The sequence below is a fragment of the Schistocerca gregaria genome, unplaced genomic scaffold (genome assembly GCF_023897955.1).
Source record: "Schistocerca gregaria isolate iqSchGreg1 unplaced genomic scaffold, iqSchGreg1.2 ptg000561l, whole genome shotgun sequence".
In the NCBI taxonomy this organism is placed as follows: domain Eukaryota; kingdom Metazoa; phylum Arthropoda; class Insecta; order Orthoptera; family Acrididae; genus Schistocerca; species Schistocerca gregaria.
This window is the reverse complement of record NW_026061954.1, coordinates 657,891-676,925: the sequence shown is the minus strand read 5'-3', so window position 1 is coordinate 676,925 and position 19,035 is coordinate 657,891. Positions and strand designations below refer to the sequence as shown.

At 43.8% G+C, this 19,035-nt stretch overlaps 1 protein-coding gene across 1 annotated transcript in view; it reads left to right on the top strand.

The window, feature by feature from the left end:
- The window catches only part of LOC126314466 (farnesyl pyrophosphate synthase-like), a 258,325-nt gene that overhangs the window by 93,932 nt on the left and 145,358 nt on the right, over window positions 1–19,035 (top strand). The window lies entirely within an intron of this gene.

Sequence of the window (19,035 nt, the reverse complement as noted above, 5' to 3'; positions counted from 1 at the left end):
TTTCTTTATGTGTTCTCCAAACCACTTCTTCTTCCGTGGTTGCTAGCAGCGGCTGACGTAGAAAGACTTCGATTCACATATGCACTTGGCAGTTTTTGCCATTCTGCAGTATTTCTTCCGCTGCATTTGTGTTATTTACACTTACACGTGCGTGACAGTTAATACGATAAGATCTTAAATCTGTCCTACCACACAGTATACGGATTGTAATGTATGTTACTGCTGTCAAGTCTTAGACGGTGGCAGTTCTTGATAACGTCTGACATACTGACGCACAGTTTAAACATGGAACTGATAGGATAAAGAATGTACTTGTTTTTTTATTATTTCAAAGATCTTATTTATATATATTTGTGACATACATTCCCATATGAAAATTAACCTTTTTTCGACAATTGTTATATGAAGGTAGAATATACGAATGATATAAAATTGGAAAATAATTCAATGTAACAAGTCCAATTTTGCATGCAGGGTGTAGACTGCCAACTAAAATTATTTGGTTAACATACTGTTGAAATTTTGTATATACATCTTATTCCGTAAATCTGTTCATTAAGTGTGTTGTCGGGTAGTGTTGTAGTACAGATGCATATTTCAGTTTCTTCTAGCATATTTAATAATCTGCCTTTCTCTGCTTTATGAAGAATGGCGATGTTTTTGTTAATGTCATTATCAGAACGTTTGAATTCTCTTAAATGAGCGCCGAATGCTGAGTGATTGATTTTATGAATATTAATACGTTCTCTAAATCTCGTTTTAATGTATCTCAGTGTGAACCTAATATAAACTTTATTACATAATGAAATAACAAAAGACAAGTAATGTATTGTTCCGTGTTTATACTATATGACAGTTACGTCAAACGTCAACAAAAAAATTGTCGTTGCATAAGACTGTCAGCAGTAATATACATGACAACCTGTATATTGTGTGATAGGACATAATTCACATCCTGTCGTACTAAATGACACGCATGTCACTGCTATAAAGGTACATAATATAAGTAGACTTAGACAACTGCTGCTATATGTAAAGTAGTCAATTTATAGGCATCGATGAACGTCAGTGGTTTGTTCCTCTGTATCATATGCCACTGATGATGGTTTATAAACGCGAAACCCAGTTTTAGCAAATAAACGTTTCTAGGGCAATTCATGCTGTGTAGGACACGTCCATTAATAAATACTGAAAGCTACAGAGCAACAAGCAATCAAGATTTGTACTGAAAGTATTTGTATGATATGTAGCCTTGTATGGAAGCGAAATGTGTACAACAAGCAGACAGACTAGAACAGGATAGAAGTTGTATTGGAAGATTTTTCAAATGGTTCAAATGGCTCTGAGCACTACGGGTCTTAATTTTGAGGTCATCAGTCCCCTAGGACTTAGAACTACTTAAACCCAACTAACCTAAGAACATCACACATATCCATGCCCGAGGCAGGATGCGAACCTGCGACCGTGGCGGTCGCGCGGTTCCAGACTGTAGCGCCTACAACCGCTCGGCAACCCCGGCCGGCCGAAGATTTTTCACACAAAACAATACTGTGACGTGTTATGTAATAGAATTGTCAGATTCAATATCATAAAAATATATTTTCATTATTTTTTGTATTTTTTCCACCCTTTGTACTTTGGCGAACAAAATTTTTGGAAGGGTGTGCCGGAAGTGAAATTATAACATGTAAAGAAATCAGTTTTATTACAAAAAGGTTTAACTCGACTGCAAATGATTATAAGCATTAAATTAAAGTAAGTACAACTAATACAGCTTAGTAGTTATTTTGGTTTATTTAATCTCCGCCTTATGCAAAACATAATTTATTTTTCCCTTTTTTTTTTTAAGGAAACATGTTTCGACACCTACGTGTCAAATGTAGTAGGTGGAATTTATTTCTATAAAATTAATGCATAATGCGTCGTTATTTATCTATTCTAGGCCAAAAAACTGTAAATGTACATTACGTTTATTTTGTTTTGATTCTTCGTCTGAAAAACACGGTGCTAGGTTGGGCTTTTGGTGCCCTTCTTTCACCGTTTTGACAGCATTTCATCTGCACAGTAGTCATGAAGAAACAACTTTATTTCTGAAAAAAATTGTGTTTTGCCTAAGACGTAGTTTAAATAGACCTGATTTAAAAAGCAAACACAGAAAAAACGAAAAAAATGTTCTCGGGAAAAAAATGTTTCTTATTTTCTAAAACATGTTTCATGGCCATCCCTTTGATTTCTTGTCAAGCTTTAAGTATGTCACGTAATGTACTTCTTGAAAATGAAAATGTCTCACTCGCGTCCCTGATTATCATTTCAATAAGCCGGATTTTTTCTACGATTTTTGTTGTGTAATGACTCCTCCGTATTTGCTTTTTAAACAAAACATAACTTTAAAAAATGATTTTTGAGGTACCTGTTTTGTCTGTTACTACACGAAATTACTTTGCCCGATACTATCCGAACGTAATGCTGTATTAGTTCAAAGTTCCCGTTGTTACTGTGCAAATCCCAAACAGCTGCCCTGTTTGTCACACTTGTTTTTCCGCAAAGTACCTGCTTGCTCTATGTACACTGGCTGAAACCTGTCGGAAGCCGTTTACCACAAACTTCGCAAGAAAACAAGATAGTGCCTTATCTCTCCCTCGCAGTGCATGAGATTTTCCTCTAAAGCATAAAATACTGCCTGCAAGGATGCATACTTTTCTCCCGAAAAAATGCGCTTAATTGAGCCAGAGATTGCTAAACACAGTTTCAGGTCGCACCGTTCTTGCAACTCGAGGACGTCATCTATCAACGTACTTACATTCTGAGATTCCTAAAGATCCCCTTTCTTCTCTAGCTCACAGTAGAAATAGACTGTAAACACAACCGTTTTGAATACTGGCGGCAGAACAAATTACCAGCTCGAAAATATTACAGAAATCAGGAGGATCCAAATCCGCAGGATGCACGTTAATTTCCAAACTTTTCTGTATTGTCTTAAGGATTCAGGTAAAACAAGACATCTGATGTTCTACACTTAATATGGACCCATTACAACTGCTGGTACCCGTGATGCATCTTAGTTGGGCGGCGTAATGGTTAAGACAACAATCCTGATTTCGATTTCTTGCACTTTCGCAAAGTCAATTCAGAAGGACTGCAGGATGCGTACACTAATAAATCTACGACCGACTTGCTGTCAGCCCTTCAAATAAGCTAGTGTACTGTCCCTAACGACACAGGCGTCGACGAGACGAAAAGCGGGATCATACCTTCATCCAGAACGAGCTGCTCCAGTGAGTGACACACTATTTGATTGGCTGACTCAAATTTTAGCCATTCTGATTTACATTTCCCAGGGGCCCTGTAAATCACTCTACACGAGTTCTCCATTACTCATTCAAACAGGCCACTATCAGTTGTTCACACAGTCGTTAACCTGCTTTGACAGCCTCTTCACGTAGACGGGACTTTAAAACTTAGCTATAAAACAGCGATGGATTACTAGGCATCATTTCTGTACAATAATGCAATATATTATAACTATTATTTTAATGTCGATTATCTCTTAGCGTCCCGCAAGTGTATGAGTTTCATTTTATTAAAAGTAATTCGATACAATTCCTCACTGTCATCTAATGAACGAATTACTAGCGTACGGAATATTATACCAGTTTTGTGACTGGACTGAACAGTCCACAGATAGTAACAGACAGTGCGTCGTTCTTAACAGAGACAAAAAGTATCTAGGGGCGTACCCAATAGGAACGTTACAGGACTTTTCTTGTTCACAATATACATGAATCTTCGTACATCCATAGTTGAAATGGAGGACAGCGGGACGTCAGCTGGAATAAATTTGTATTAAAAATGAAGAAAAATCCTCCAGCTGTATTTAAGGTGTCGATTTTATTTTGGTAACAAGTTTCAACGTCATAGCAACGTCATCGTCAGGCCCATACACTTGTTGACGTCAACTGCGTGTGGCTGATACTACAAGTCAGTGGTGAGATACAGACGTACTCCGTGTGGAAGGTGGTTAGTTACGGACTTCTTCGCGCAGCAAGCATGGTATTATGCTAAACGGGTATCTTCAACCTGCTGCATCAATGCTTACAGCGATTTTGTCTGACTAGCATACGGATTTTGGACTGTACGCCCTTCGAACGGAAACGTATTGGTCTCCGCTTATAAATACAGAAGTTGCAATGGTAGGAAACTGTAGCAAACTTCAAGATGATCTGCATGATGCACGTATTGGTAGTTGCCCGTCAATGTAAACAAGGGTATCTTCTTGCGCATAAATAAGCGGAAAGACTCGTTGTTTTGTGATTACATGAGTGCGAACAGTCACTGGAAGCAATCATATCCATTAAATATATCGAAGTTGTGTATGGAGCGATTTATAGTGAAACGTCCACTTAAAACTAATCGCAGGGAAGGCAGACGTCAGATTGATGTTCCTAATTCATGTCGTTAGTGAAAATAGGTGTGAAAATTACCGAACTATCAGTTTAATAAGTAACGACTACGAAATAATAACAGGAATTCTTTACCAAAAAATGGAAAAACTGGTAGAAGCCGCCCTCGCGGAAGATCCGTTTGTATTCTGGAGAAATGTTGGGACACGCGAGGCAATACTGAATCCACGACTTGTCATACAAGATAGCTTAAGAAAAAGCGAACCTATGTTTATAACATTTGTAGACTTAGAAAAAGCTTTTGATGATGTTTACCGCAATACTCTCTTTCAAATTCTAAAGGTGGCAGGGATAAAATATAGTGAGCGAAAGACATTTACATTTTGTACAGAAACCAGATGGCAGTTATATGAGTCGAGGGGCACGAAAGGGAATCAGTGATTGAGAAGCGAGTGAGACAGGGTTGTAGCCTGTCCACGATGTTATTCAATCTGTATATTGAGCAAGCAGTGAAGGTAACAAAAGAAAAATTCGGAGTAGGTATTAAAGTCCATGGAGAAGAAACGTTGAGGTTCGCCGATGACATTGTAATTCTGTCATAGACAGCAAAGGACCTGGAGGAGCAGTTGAACGGAATGGACAGTGTCTTGAAAGGAGGATATAACATGAACATCAACAAAAGCAAAACGAGGATAATGGAATGTAGTCGAATTAATACAGATGACACTGAGGGAATTAGATTAGGAAATGAGACACTTAAAGTAGTAAAGGAGTTTTGCTATTTGGGGGGCAAAATAACTGATGATGGTCGAAGTAGAGAGGATATAAAATGTAGACTGGCAATGGCAAGCAAAGCGTTTCTGAAGAAGAGGAATTTGTTAACATCTAATGTAGATTAAAGTGCCAGGAAGTCCTTTCTAAAAGTGTTTGTATGTAGTGTAGCCATGTTTGGAAGTGAAATGTGGACGATAAACCGTTTAGACAAGAAGAGGATAGAAGCTTTTGAAATATGGTGCTACAGAAGAAGATTAGATGGGCACAAAAAAATGGTTCAAATGGCTCTGAGAACTATGGGACTCAACTGCTGTGGTCATTAGTCCCCTAGAACTTAGAACTACTTAAACCTAACTATCCTAAGGAGATCACACACATCCATGCCCGAGGCAGGATTCGAACCTGCGACCGTAGCACTCGCACGGTTCCGGACTGCGCGCCTAGAACCGCGAGACCACCGCGGCCGGCGGGCAGAAAACGTAACTATTAGGAGGTGGTGAATAGAACTGGGGAGAAGAGAAATTTGTGGTACAACCGGACTAAAAGAAGGGATCGGTTAATAGGACACATTCTGAGGCATCGCCGCACGGTGTAGCCGAGCGGTCTAAGGCATCTTGTCACGGTCCGCTCGAGTCCTCCCTCGGGCATGGATGTGTGTGTCGTCCTTAGCGTAAGTTAGTTTCAGTTAGATTAAGTAGTGTGTAAGCTTAGGAACCGATGATCTCAGCAGTTTGGTCTCATAAGGCCTTACCACAAATTTCCAATTTTCTGAAGCATTAAGGGATCACCAACTTAGTACTGGAGGGAAGTGTCGGGGGTAATAGTAAGGAGATTCGGAGGGTTGTAGATTGTAGTAGTGACTCGTAGATGAAGAGGCTTGCACAGGGTAGAGTAGCATGAAGAGCTGCATTAAACTAGTCTTCGACCTGAAAACTGCAGCAGCAACACTGAAAACACGTTTTTCTCTGTGCTTGTAAAGTCAAAGATACGTTTTTTTCGACGCGTCTGAATGCACACGACGCTGTAATGTGAGTGAAAGTAAGAAGGAAGGGAGGACTCACTTCAGCGACTCAACAACAGCGAGGTTCGTTACTGACGGAGCACAGTCTAAACTGGAGAAAGATGTGGACGAAAAACGGCTAACACCTCATATTTGGAAACATTTCAATATTCGCCTGAAATAATTTAGGAAAACTATTGGGAAGGTAAATCAGGATGACGGGACATGAGTTTGAACCCATGTTTGTATTTATTATCTTATTGGTAGACAATAACAATGAGCACATTAGCCGGCCGGGATGGCCGAGCGGTTCTAGGCGCTACAGTCTGGAACTGTGCGACCGCTACGGTTGCAGGTTCGAATCCTGCCTCGGGCATGGATGTGCGTGATGTCCTTAGGTTAGTTAGGTTTAAGTACTTCTAAGTTCTAGGGGACTGATGACCTCAGAAGTTAAGTCCCATAGTGCTCAGAGCCATTTGAACCTTTTTTTTTTTTTTTTTTTTTTTTAAGCACATTACTATACACCGTAAAGTTTATTTCAGTCAGTGCTCACAAAGCTGTATAGTGGCTGTGCCGGATAGTACGCGAAAACGAAAAAAACTAACTTCCCGATACTGCCTATGTTTATTTTTGATCCAACTAAATAATAAAATATTTGCGTTCTTAACGACGTTGACGTCTGTAAAAATTTCACTCTACGCTCGTTTTTATTACTAATTGCATATCCAGGGCATCAACACCTAGACAGTGCAGTAGTTGCGAGGAAGGGCCGTGTGGACGGTAAGCGGCCCGGCACCTCAGGTTAACTATTCTTGGGAGAAGGCCGCATGAGCGCTCACACGTTCCCCACGTGTCCCCCATTGCTGCTGTTATCAGCAGTGGAACGCTTTGTTTGCGCCTGCCGAGTGTGCGACTTACGTTTCAGCGGCAGCCAAATTTACAAGCTTTGTCTGTCGCGAAATGATTACAGGCGCTCTGAAAGCGGAAAAACAGGTTGTGCTGGGGTTATTTCCTCGTCCACGAAAAGCTACGTGATCTACTTTATCTGCTCCATCAAAACTACAAGTTTTATTGCTTAATTTCAAGTACAGTGTTCAACATGTCCTTATATGAATCTTCATCTATATCTGCACGAATATTCTGCAATTCACACATTGACAGAGGGTTCATTGAGTCACTTTCAAACTACGGGAGTTGGACAGAAATATGGGCACTGCGAGAAGTGCATGCTTGAACATAAATGCAGATGCTAGCGAAGCCTACAGATTGCGCTGTTGTGTTTGACCACACTAAGTACCTGTGCAATATATTGTGAGTACTCGTCTTGATCAGAACAGTTTTCTGTGTAGTTGTGAGTACATTATGTCGGTGCTAAGTGAATTCGGACGGGGCAAAATCTTTGGTGCTCGCGTGGCGGGTGACTCCATAACCAAGGAAGCCAAAGTGTTTGGTATTTCAAGTGGCACATTATCGACTATTTATAACGCGTAAAGGGAAAGCAGAAAAACATTCCCTGCCAAGTTGCAACACGGTCGAACGTGTGTGTTGAGTGATCATGACAGACGGCCATTGAAGAGGACTGTGGCGAAAAATATGGGAAAGACAGCTGCAGTACAATGCCCCACTCGCGAACCCTGTCAGCTCCAAAACAATACAAAATGACCTCCATAAGCAGAGAACGGCACGCGAGCTGGAATTCCAGAACCACTCATCAGCGACGCAAATGCTCGTAACAGGAAAACACAGAACCGAAGCCATAAAACCTCAACTGTGGAGCAATGGAAGTAAGTCATTTGGTCGGCTGAGTCTTGTTTCACGCTTTCTCCAACTCCTTGCCAAGCTTCGGTCCCAAGACTGACGCAAGAAGGGGCTTCGGGAATGATTTGGTCAGCCGTATCGGGGAATTCCACGGGCCCCGTCGGTACCCTGCAAGGATTATGTGACCATTTTGGCTGGTCAGCTACCTCCCATGGCACGCTGTTGGTTCCCCAATGGCGATGCTGTGTTGCGAGACGACAGGGCTCTTGTGCACAGCTCGCATCATTATTGCGACGATGAATTGTCGCATCTCCTATGCCCAACACAGTCGCCAGATCTCAGTAATAGGTATTGAGCCTTTGTGGTCTGCTTTGGAGAGAAGCGTACGTGATCGCTATCTGCCTCCACTGTCGTTACCTGAACCTTCCACCATTTTGCAGGAAGAATGGTGTAACATTCCACTGAAAATCATACAGGTCCTGCATTTATCCATTCCGAGCGGGCTGGGAGCTTTTTTGAATGTCAACGATTGTCCTACATCGTATTAGTATGGTAATGTACTGCGTTTGTGCTGTTTCTATATTTTTGAGGGTTCCAGTGCTTTAAAAATACTGCACACCCGTTTAAAAACTACTATCGGTGATTATTATTATTTTTTTTTTTTAAGAAGAGATGTGGCCCCTCCACGCCCGCATCAACGTGGTGACCGGACCAAAAGTTCTACTGTCACGTCCGTCAACATGTTAGTTATCTAATAAGTGGATCACAGGATGCTGGGCTGTGATGTTATCCGTGCGTCTGGGTAAGACTACGCATTAACACGGTCCATCAGGCGATAGATAGTGGACGAAACGCGAATGAGGGTAGCAATTTGAAGAGCAGAGGGAGAAAAGTGCCAAGGATAGTGGACGAAACGCGAATGAGGGTAGCAATTTGAAGAGCAGAGGGAGAAAAGTGCCAAGGATAGTGGACGAAACGCGAATGAGGGTAGCAATTTGAAGAGCAGAGGGAGAAAAGTGCCAAGGCTTTTGCCGTGGGAAAAAACCTCTGCGACAGTGGGATGGGTAGTAAGAGCAGTAGTGGCTTACTAGCTGCGATAGTTCGTGCAAGGTTGGATTTGTTAGTATGGGTATCATGCATTATTACCGTGGCAAGAGTGGCAATGTATCCCAGTTTCTGCAGCCGCTGCATTCCTGGGACAATCAAGATCGTTATACAGTAGTGGGAGATCGGCCATAGATCATGTCACTGTGTGGGGGATGTGTGGAGCTTGTCTGCATGCAGTGTACGGTACGGCTTCCCTGCGTGATGCCAGTTATTCGGCAGAGTGTTCCAGCTGGATATCCAGTAATGACGACTGATTAACAGGAGCTCACCTATACTGTTGTGTTCGCTTGTGCTTGGCCATAGATGTTAGGTCCTTACAAGTATGTCTTTTGGTCTTTTGTTTCCATCTATGGTTGTGGCCGTAGTTCCCCAGATTCAGAATAAACAGGTTCTGCGAATGTCTGGAGTTTCTGTATAGTCTTGTGGTGAGTTTGTGGATTACCTCCGTGAGAGTCTCAAGTCGGTATTCCCGGTGAAGGTCCGCGATGCGTGTGTATCGTGGAGCATTGCTTACGATTTTGAGTGTTTTGTATGAGCTGCAGATGGCGCAGGCGTGTGGGCGCAGCGTATCCCCAGACAGGGGCTGCGTACGTCATCAGGGGTCGAATAAGTGTCATGTACATGGACCTCGACACCCTTCTGTTCAGTGTGCTACGCCTGTTGAGCATATGGTAGAGCTGTTTGAACCTCGCGCTTGCTCGGTTGGTCACGTGTTGTATGTGGTCCCCCCAGAGTAATTTCCGGTCCAGCCAGACACCGAGGTATTGGACTTTCTCACGGAAACGTATTGGGCGTGCATGTAGAGTTATTGGTCTGCAGTATCGGTGTTTGCGCAGTTTCTTCGGTCTTCTAGTGAACAGAACGGCTTCGCACTTGTCGACGTTTACTCTAACGCGCCATTTCTCCAACCGAGGCTCAGCCACTCTGAGTGCAGTCTGTAAGCGTGACGTAATGTTTGACGGTTTCCAATCTTGCGCCAGGATGGCTGTGTCGGTTAACATCCACACAGAGCCCGGGGCCAGCAGCACATATAAGCCGCGCCCTGGGTGGTCCCCTGCTGGCACAGCGCGGCAGGCAGAGTCCGCGTGTGCGACGGCACGCACGCCGGGCCTCCTGCACACCTGGGGCCTGACTTCCCGCGCGCGCCAGACAGTTCTCGCCTCGAGTATCACTCGCTGTCCTCAATCCTCCTCCGACGTTCTCACACACGCAAACCTTTTTAGCACATTGCGGCACGCCACTATTTGCGTTTCTCACCTGGGAACTGTGGGCTACTCGTATTTCGGAGGGCAGAAACCCTGTCCCCACAAACTGAAGCCATACCATAGATGAGATGGATTCAGACCACTTATGTGAGGTACGGTTGCAATTACTCCCATTAAATCATTCAAAAGATATCTCTCATTGATACCTTACACGATTCTTCTGGAAGAGACAGAGCCGTTCCTTCTTCTGTCAAAACAGAAAAACAACTACCTCCCCAATTTTCGTTTTGTTCATAATGGATACGAGGTCGTCGTTGTTACAATCAGTGTTAAAATTTCGGCTCAACCATCTTTCACGGCGTACAACCACTAAAATAGATGCGTTTTGAAAAAGCAAACCTCCATCTATATGAGTCATTAAGATGTACATCAACGTAGTATTAGTAAAGACAAACTAAATCCTTGGCACAGAGTGGTATACAAGGTGTTACAAAAAGCTACGGCCAAACTTTCAGGAAACATTCTTCACACACAAAAAGAAAATATGTTATGTGGAAATGTGTACGAAAATGCTTACTTTCCATGTTAGAGCTCATTTCATTACTTCTCTTCAAATCACATTAATCATGGAATGGAAACACACAGCGCCGGCCGGGGTGGTCAAGCGGTTCTAGCCACTACAGTCCAGAACCGCGCGGCCGCTACGGTCGCTGATTCGAATCCTGCCTCGGGTATGGATGTGTGTGGTGTCCTTAGGTTAGTTAGGTTTAAGTAGCTCTGAGTTCTAGGGGACTCATGACCATAGAAGTTAAGTCCCATAGTGCTAAGAACCATTTGAACCATTTTTGAAACACACAGCAACAGAACGTACCAGCGTGACTTCAAACACTTTGTTACAGGAAATGTTCAAAATGTCCTCCGTTAGCGAGGATACACGCAGCCACCCTCCGTCGCATGGAATCCCAGATGCGCTGATGCAGCCCTGGGGAATGGCGTATTGTATCACAGCCGTCCACAATACGAACACGAAAAGTCTCTACATTTGGTACCGGGGTTGCGTAGACAAGAGCTTTCAAATGCTCCCATAAATGAAAGTCAAGAGGGTTGAGGTCAGGAGAGCGTGGAGGACGTGGAATTTGTCCGCCTCTACCAATCCATCGGTCACCGAATCTGTTGTTGAGAAGCGTACGAACACTTCGACTGAAATGTGCAGGAGCTCCATCGTGCATGAACCACATGTTGTGTCGTACTTGTAAAGGCACATGTTCTAGCAATACAGGTAGGGTATCCCGTATGAAATAATGATAACGTTCTCCATTGAGCGTAGGTGGAAGAACATGGGGCCCAATCAAGACATCACTAACAATGCCTCCCCAAACGTTCACAGAATGGTTCAAATGGCTCTGAGCACTATGGGACTTAAGTACTCTGGTCATCAGTCCCCTAGAACTTAGAACTACTTAAACCTAACTAACCTAAAGACATCACACACATCCATGCCCGAGGCACGATTCGAACCTGCGACCGTAGGAGTCGCGCGGTTCCGGACTGCGCGCCTAGAACCGCTAGACCACCACGGCCGGCGTTCACAGAAAATCTGTGTTGATGACGTGACTGCACAACTGCGTGCTGATTCTCGTCAGCCCACACATGTTGATTGTGAAAATTTACAATTTGATCACGTTGGAATGAAGCCTCATCCGTAAAGAGAACATTTGCACTGGAATGAGGATTGACACCTTGTTGGGTGAACCATTCGCAGAAGTGTACCCGTGGAGGCCAATCAGCTGCTGATAGTGCCTGCACACGCTGTACATGGTACGGAAACAACTGGTTCTCCCGTAGCACTCTCCATACAGTAACGTGGTCAACGTTACCTTGTACAGCAGTAACTTCTCTGACGCTGATATTAGGGTTATCTTCAACTGCACGAAGAATTGCCTCGTCCATTGCAGGTGTCCTCGTCGTTCTAGGTCTTCCCCAGTCCCGAATCATAGGCTGGAATGTTCCGTGCTCCCTAAGACGCCGATCAATTGCTGCGAACGTCTTCCTGTCGGGACATCTTCGTTCTGGAAATCTGTCTCGATACAAACGTACCGCGTCACGGCTATTGCCCCGTGATAATCCATACATCAAATGGGCATCTGCCAACTCCGCATTTGTAAACATTGCACTGACTGCAAAACCACGTTCGTGATGAACACTAACGTGTTGATGCTACGTACTGATGTGCTTGATGCTAGTATTGTGGAGTAATGAGTCGCATGTCAACACAAGCACCGAAGTCAACGTTACCTTCCTTCAATTGGGCCAACTGGCGGTGAATCGAGGAAGTACAGCACATACTGACGAAACTAAAATGAGCTCTAACATGGAAATTAAGCGTTTCCGGACACATGTCCACATAACATCTTTTCTTTATTTGTGTGTGAGGAATGTTTCCTGAAAGTTTGGCCGTACCTTTTTGTAACACCCTATATATTGCTCACATCCTACATTTGAGAATGAGAATAATGAAACTATTGCCTACAAGTACCTGAATAATCTCGAAATTCTATTTATTTGTATTTCTCTAAAAGAGAGATAAAAGAGCGAGCACAACAGGAATCCTCGAAAGCGTAGCTTTGTTTGTATCCTTTTCACAGTTACAGCACCAAGTGGTTTGGGAAACTGCTATTCATTACGATGCACGATGGTCAATTGCTATTAATTACGATGTACGATTTTATTTTTATTTAGTAAGCAGATTGTCTAGATGTCGTGTTATCTACGCATGGTCTGTGCCCATCGCACCGAAATTTATTAGGTAGTTCGGCGTTCTAAGTGTGCGATCAAGAAAGGAGCGAAAGGAAGGAAGGTAGGAATCAAGATATCGTGCGAACGTCCTTTTCGACGAGGGGATCATTAGAGACACAGCACAAGTTCGCATTGTAGCGGGATGGAGACGGAATTTGGCGGTGTTCTTTCGAGAGGAACCGTCATTGACTTTGCTTCAAATTACTTAGGAAAATCACAGAAAACACAGATCTGACTGTCTGGATGGGGATTTGAACAGCCACCCCGCCGAATAGGAGTCCATGGTTTTAATCGCTGCAGCCGGCCGCGGTGGCCGAGCGGTTCTAGGCGCTTCAGTCGGGAACCGCGCGACTGCTACGGTCGCAGGTTCGAATCCTGCCTCGGGCAAGGATATGTGTGATGTCCTTAGGTTAGTTAGATTTAAGTAGTTTTAAGTTCTAGGGGACTGATGACCTCAGATGTTAAGTCCCATAGTGCTCAGAGCCATTTGAACCATTTCTTAACCGCTGCGTTACCTCGCCCGATAACCTCGAACGAGTGGATGCTGAATCACATCTCTTTACTGCACACCAAGTGTTAACCGACCACACTGCTTTGCGCCATTGTGTTTGTTGGCCACTTTACGCTTTGGGCATAGTATTCAGTAAGGAAAGGAAGGAATATTAGGATTTAACGTTACGGCGGCGTTGAGGTCATTAGAAAACGGACACAAGATCGAATACAGGTAGAAGAGGTAGAGCAGGAAGTCGACCGCTTCCTACGTGAAGGAACCTTCCTGGCATTCGGCAGCCGCAGGAAGCACGTGGAAGTAACGCTATTTGTATTACACACTGGCGAAAAAAATGCAACATCCTCAAGATCAAGGTCATTTTATTGACGAGTGACGTGACAGGTAGATCGTCATTGTTAACAAATTCAGACCAAATGAAATATACACAGCACAGTTAGGGGTGCCCAAACTATCGCATCAGTAGGCTCTCCCGACAACGCAGGTGTTTTCTCTCATGCATACAACCATAAAGGTGCCGAATGGCATCCTGCGATAGATTGTCTCGAGCATCGTGCACTGTTTGTTGCAAACTGACATTGGTTCTTGCAGGCCCTGGGGAACGAGTAGGATCTCGCCTCATCATGTCACATACGTCTGCAGTTGGCGAGAGATCTGGTGAGCTTGCTGACCAGGGCAGTTGCACGCTACGAAGAGCACATTGCGTCGCAGCAGCTGTCTGTAGACGTGCATTGTCCTGCTGAAAACGCACATCACCTTCCTGGCTCAAACGGCTCTGAGCACTATGGCACTTAACATCTGAGGTCATCAGTCCCCTAGAACTTAGAACTACTTAAACCTAACTAACCTAAGGACATACACACATCCATACCCGAGGCAGGAATCGAACCTGCGACCGTAGCGGTCGCGCAGTTCCAGACTGAAGGGCCTAGAACCGCTCGGCCACAACGGCTGTCTCACCTTTCCGTCGAAGAAATGTCAGTAGCACGAGGATAAATCTGTGTAATGCAGTGTGCACTGGTTACTTTACACTGCAGAAATACCAAATGTGACCACGAATTGTAACTGATGGCCGGTCGCTCCATGAAGCTTGGTTGGGACCTGTGTGTCGTGGAGGAATGTACCCATTCTTGGCGGCGCCGTGGTATCAGTGGAAACCTGGCCAGAGTCATACGTGATCTTAGTCCTGCCGCAAGCAGATGGTTCCCAGTGGTCCTCGATGACACATCAGGCGGAAAATGTGCCCAGATTTCTTCCGCAGATGATTTTCGTTCGGCCACTGCTGCTCTCACGAAAAAATGGTTCAAATGGCTCTAAGCACTATGGCACTTAACATCTGAGGTCATCAGCCCCTAGACTTAGAACTACTTAACCTAATTAACCTAAGGACATCATACACATCGATGCCAGAGGCAGGATTCGAACCTGTGACCGCAGTAGCAGCATAGTTCCGGACTGAAGCGCCTAGAAACTCGGCCACAGCGGCCGGCGCTGCTCTCACAATGCGTCGATTTGAATGTGTGTCTGTACTACAATCTCTTCCTGAACCTGGTCTACGAGAGTGGAAATTTTGCACAGACCACTGTTGAAAGCAGTGGCACACGATCGGTACTTTGTGCCCAGCGTGTGCAGCAATCCGTCGTCATGTCCATACAGCTACCCGCGGGCTCACAATGCGACACCGTTCAAATGGTTGAAGCTGTTCATTAGGAGTACATACTCGTCGGTGAGACACGGTTGTACCCTGGATCCAATGTTGCAAATGCTCCTCACCTCTAAACTCAGTTCTGTTACTGCCTGCAGAGTCAAACCACAGGGTGCACAGATGAGTCTCCTGGGCGCCATCTGATCGGCGATGACCGTGAAAAATGAATCACTAACGCTACAAACACTCGGTAAGCACACATTATACCCTGGTGTCACTCAACGCAATCCTTGAGGTTGTTGTATTTTTACCGGTGGTGTACATATAAGAAAATATTACGCAGAAGGTTTTACATTCAGAATCGAATTTCAGTATGCATGTTAGCGAGAGGCTTGTATTATGCCTCATGTAGAAACGAAACACGCCTACAAGCATGTGACGGAATTCGACAACGGCAAAATTGTGGCCTGTCGAGAGTGCATTTTATCATTCCGTGGTACCGCTGCTCGCGTTGGTCGGAAACCCACGACATGCGACAACGGCGTTAATGGGATCAATAGGACCGTACTCAACGCCATGCAGGACCTCAATGGCCCCACGCGACTAGCGTACGAGAGGGCTGACCTATTGTCCGTTTGGCCGTGCCGGAACGTACAGCTACATCACGTATCCAGAGTTAGGAAATGGGCTGGTCTGCAAGAAGACAAGTATCCACACCGATGGAACGAAGCAGTTTGAAGCACCACGACCCGTCATCACGACTGCTGTTGTTGAGGCAGCACAGCCGGAAGGAAGCACCGACACAGCACTGGAAAGGGGAGTGTCACCGAGTCGCCTTTCCAGCTGAGGCCCCATTATACACACAGCACCACGACGGAGGTATCCGCGTCCAGAGGTTCCGACGAGAACGAACGTTGCCATATTGCATTATTGCATTCGTCGTCGTCATCTGCCCTGATGGTATTGGGTACGCTTCATGACCACATCTGGTCATGCGAATGACCTACAGAGATGTACCCTTCTGTTAAGCGTGTCATGGCTATATATGCACTGAGATGAAGGGAACGAGCATGTTGTTGTTGTGGTCTTCAGTCCTGAGACTGGTTTGTGCAGCTCTCCATGCTACTCTATCCCGTGCAAGCTTCTTCATCTCCCAGTACCTACCGCAACCTACATCCCTCTGAATCTGCTTAGTGTATTCATCTCTTGGTCTGTTAGTGTATTCATCTCTTGCTCTACGATTTTTACCCTCCACGCTGCCCTCCAATACTAAATTGGTGATCCCTTGATGCCTCAGAACATGTCCTACCAACCGATCCCTTCTTGTCAAGTTGTGCCACAAACTTCTCTTCTCCCCAATCCTATTCAATACTTCCTCATTAGTTATATGATCTACCCATCTAATCTTCAGCATTCTTCTGTAGCACCACATTTCAAAAGCTTCTATTCTCTTCTTGTCCAAACTATTTATTGTACATGTTTCACTTCCATACATGGCTACACTCAATACAAATACTTTCAAAAATGACTTCCTGACACTTAAATCTATACTCGATGTTAACAAATTTCTCTTCTTCAGAAACGCTTTCCTTTCCATTGCCAGTCTACATTTTATATCCTCTCTACTTCGACCATCATCAGTTATTTTGCCCCCCAAATAGCAAAACTCCTTTACTACTTTAAGGGTCTCATTTCCTAATCTTATTCCCTCAGCATCACCCGTCTTAATTCGACTACATTCCATTATCCTCGTTTTGCTTTTGTTGATGTTCATCTTATAGCCTCCTTTCAAGACACGAACATCCCGTATGGAAATGTTGCAGTACTTTATCTATGAGTTGGCCCTACTGGAACATAAGGACAGCAGCCGTTATGTTTCTGGCGTGTGAAGGTCAGTGGCTCCACGGGTCACAGTGGTGTTCCTTTTCAACAAAATAAAGCAAACCTCGTGGTCAATAACATAAGTCCGACGTACGGTACGCCATCGTCAGCTGTTTCAAACTTGACGATACCGCACCATACGCCAGACATTTGATAGTTACCATGAAAAATTTTAAAATTTGTGCCAGATGTTGACCTCAAGGTTGAAATTAGTTGCGGAATAATAAGAAAAATAAGTAGTGTTTTTGGCTTTTGCAACAAAAATGTGTTGTATGAAAATTGTGCGGTTCGATATACAGAAAAATTTTTGTTTGCTAACATTTTCTAAATTCCATACCTAAGCTAATTTCCGTATCAACATCGTCGAGTGCAAATATGGTATTTTTATACTGATCAACATTAATCAACGAGTTCGGCAGAGTTATGGTGATTTCCACCAATGTTCTGCGCTAGTAAAACTGTAACTTACCCGACGCTGAGAAATTGACTTCATGAAATCTTTCTAAGGAGATTCAATGTCTGCTGCAGCAATTTTTATGATAAGCATGTCCATATTTCTCTTTCTTACGACTTATATTTTATACGGCCATCTCGTAGATAAAGTATTGAAACATTTTCATACTCAATGTTTGTTCCTTTTATCTAAGTGATTGAATAGCCACGACACGCTCAACAGATGGGGACGTCTTTCTAGGTCATTCGCTACTTCACAGCAATTTGTTCAAGATAACAGTTCTTTATAGATAACTCGTACCGGCAGTCATTCCGAAGGTTTCTCGTATTTTGTCTCAATTCTTACAGAAAGTTCCAGCGATTTGTGGTGTATTGCTGTCTTTCCTCCCAACATTTTTCACAAAGCCGACTAAACTGACGAAGACTGCAGCTCTAAGTGTTGTGTCCTTAATTAGATAATTAAACTCTAAGTGTTGTGTCCTTAATTAGATAATTAAATAAAGACAAACCAAGAATTAATACCTTAAACCAGGAATGTCTACATTTACATCTATATTCAGCAAGCTACCGTGAGGTGCATGGCAGAGGGTACGTCCTATTGTACCAGTTATTAGGGTCCTATGAAACAATACCAATCGCCTTAATTTGGGTTTTATTTTTAGGCTACCAGTTTCGACGATATACTACGTCATCTTCAGGCTTGCTTCAATCGAGTAACCTTCGTGTTACATAATAAAGCAGCACTTTTAACTGGTCTCGTAAAGATTAATACGGGCATGTGTGCTCCTTGGCCAACTGTCAGCAACTCAGTTGGCAACTGACAGTTGAGCAAGGAGCACGCGTGCCGGTTGTAATCTTTACGAGACCAGTTAAAAGTGCTGCTGTATTCTGTAACACGAAAATTACTCCATTAAAGCAGGCCTGAAGATGACGTAGTGTACCGTCGAAACTGGTAACCTAAAATGCCCGTAATAATCTTTACGAGACCAGTTAAGATTGCTGCTGTATTCTCTGACATGAAGGTTACTCGATTGAAGCAGGCCTGAGGATGACGTAGTTTATCGTCGGAAATAGTAGCCTAAAAATAAAACCTAAATAACGGCGATTGGTATTGTATCATTGGATATTGACCGGCCGTAGTCTCATGCTCCAGACAGAAGATGGCGTTACATTCATTAGTTATTAGGGTTTCTTCCGGTCCATTCACGTATGGAGTGTGGAAGAATGATTGATTGATTGCCTTTGTGCGTGCAGTAATTATTTTAATCTTATCCTCACGATCCCTATGTGAGCGAAACGTAGGAGCTTGTAGTATATCTGTAGAGTAATCATTTAAAGCTGGATTTGAAAGTTTGTTAACAGATTTTCTGAGGATAGTTTACGTCTATCTTCAAGAGTTTGCCAATTCAGTTTCTTAAGTATCTCCGTGAGACTCTCTCACCGATTAAACAAATATGTGACTGTTCGTGCTGCCCTTGTCTGTGTACGTCCAGTATCCCTTGTTAGTC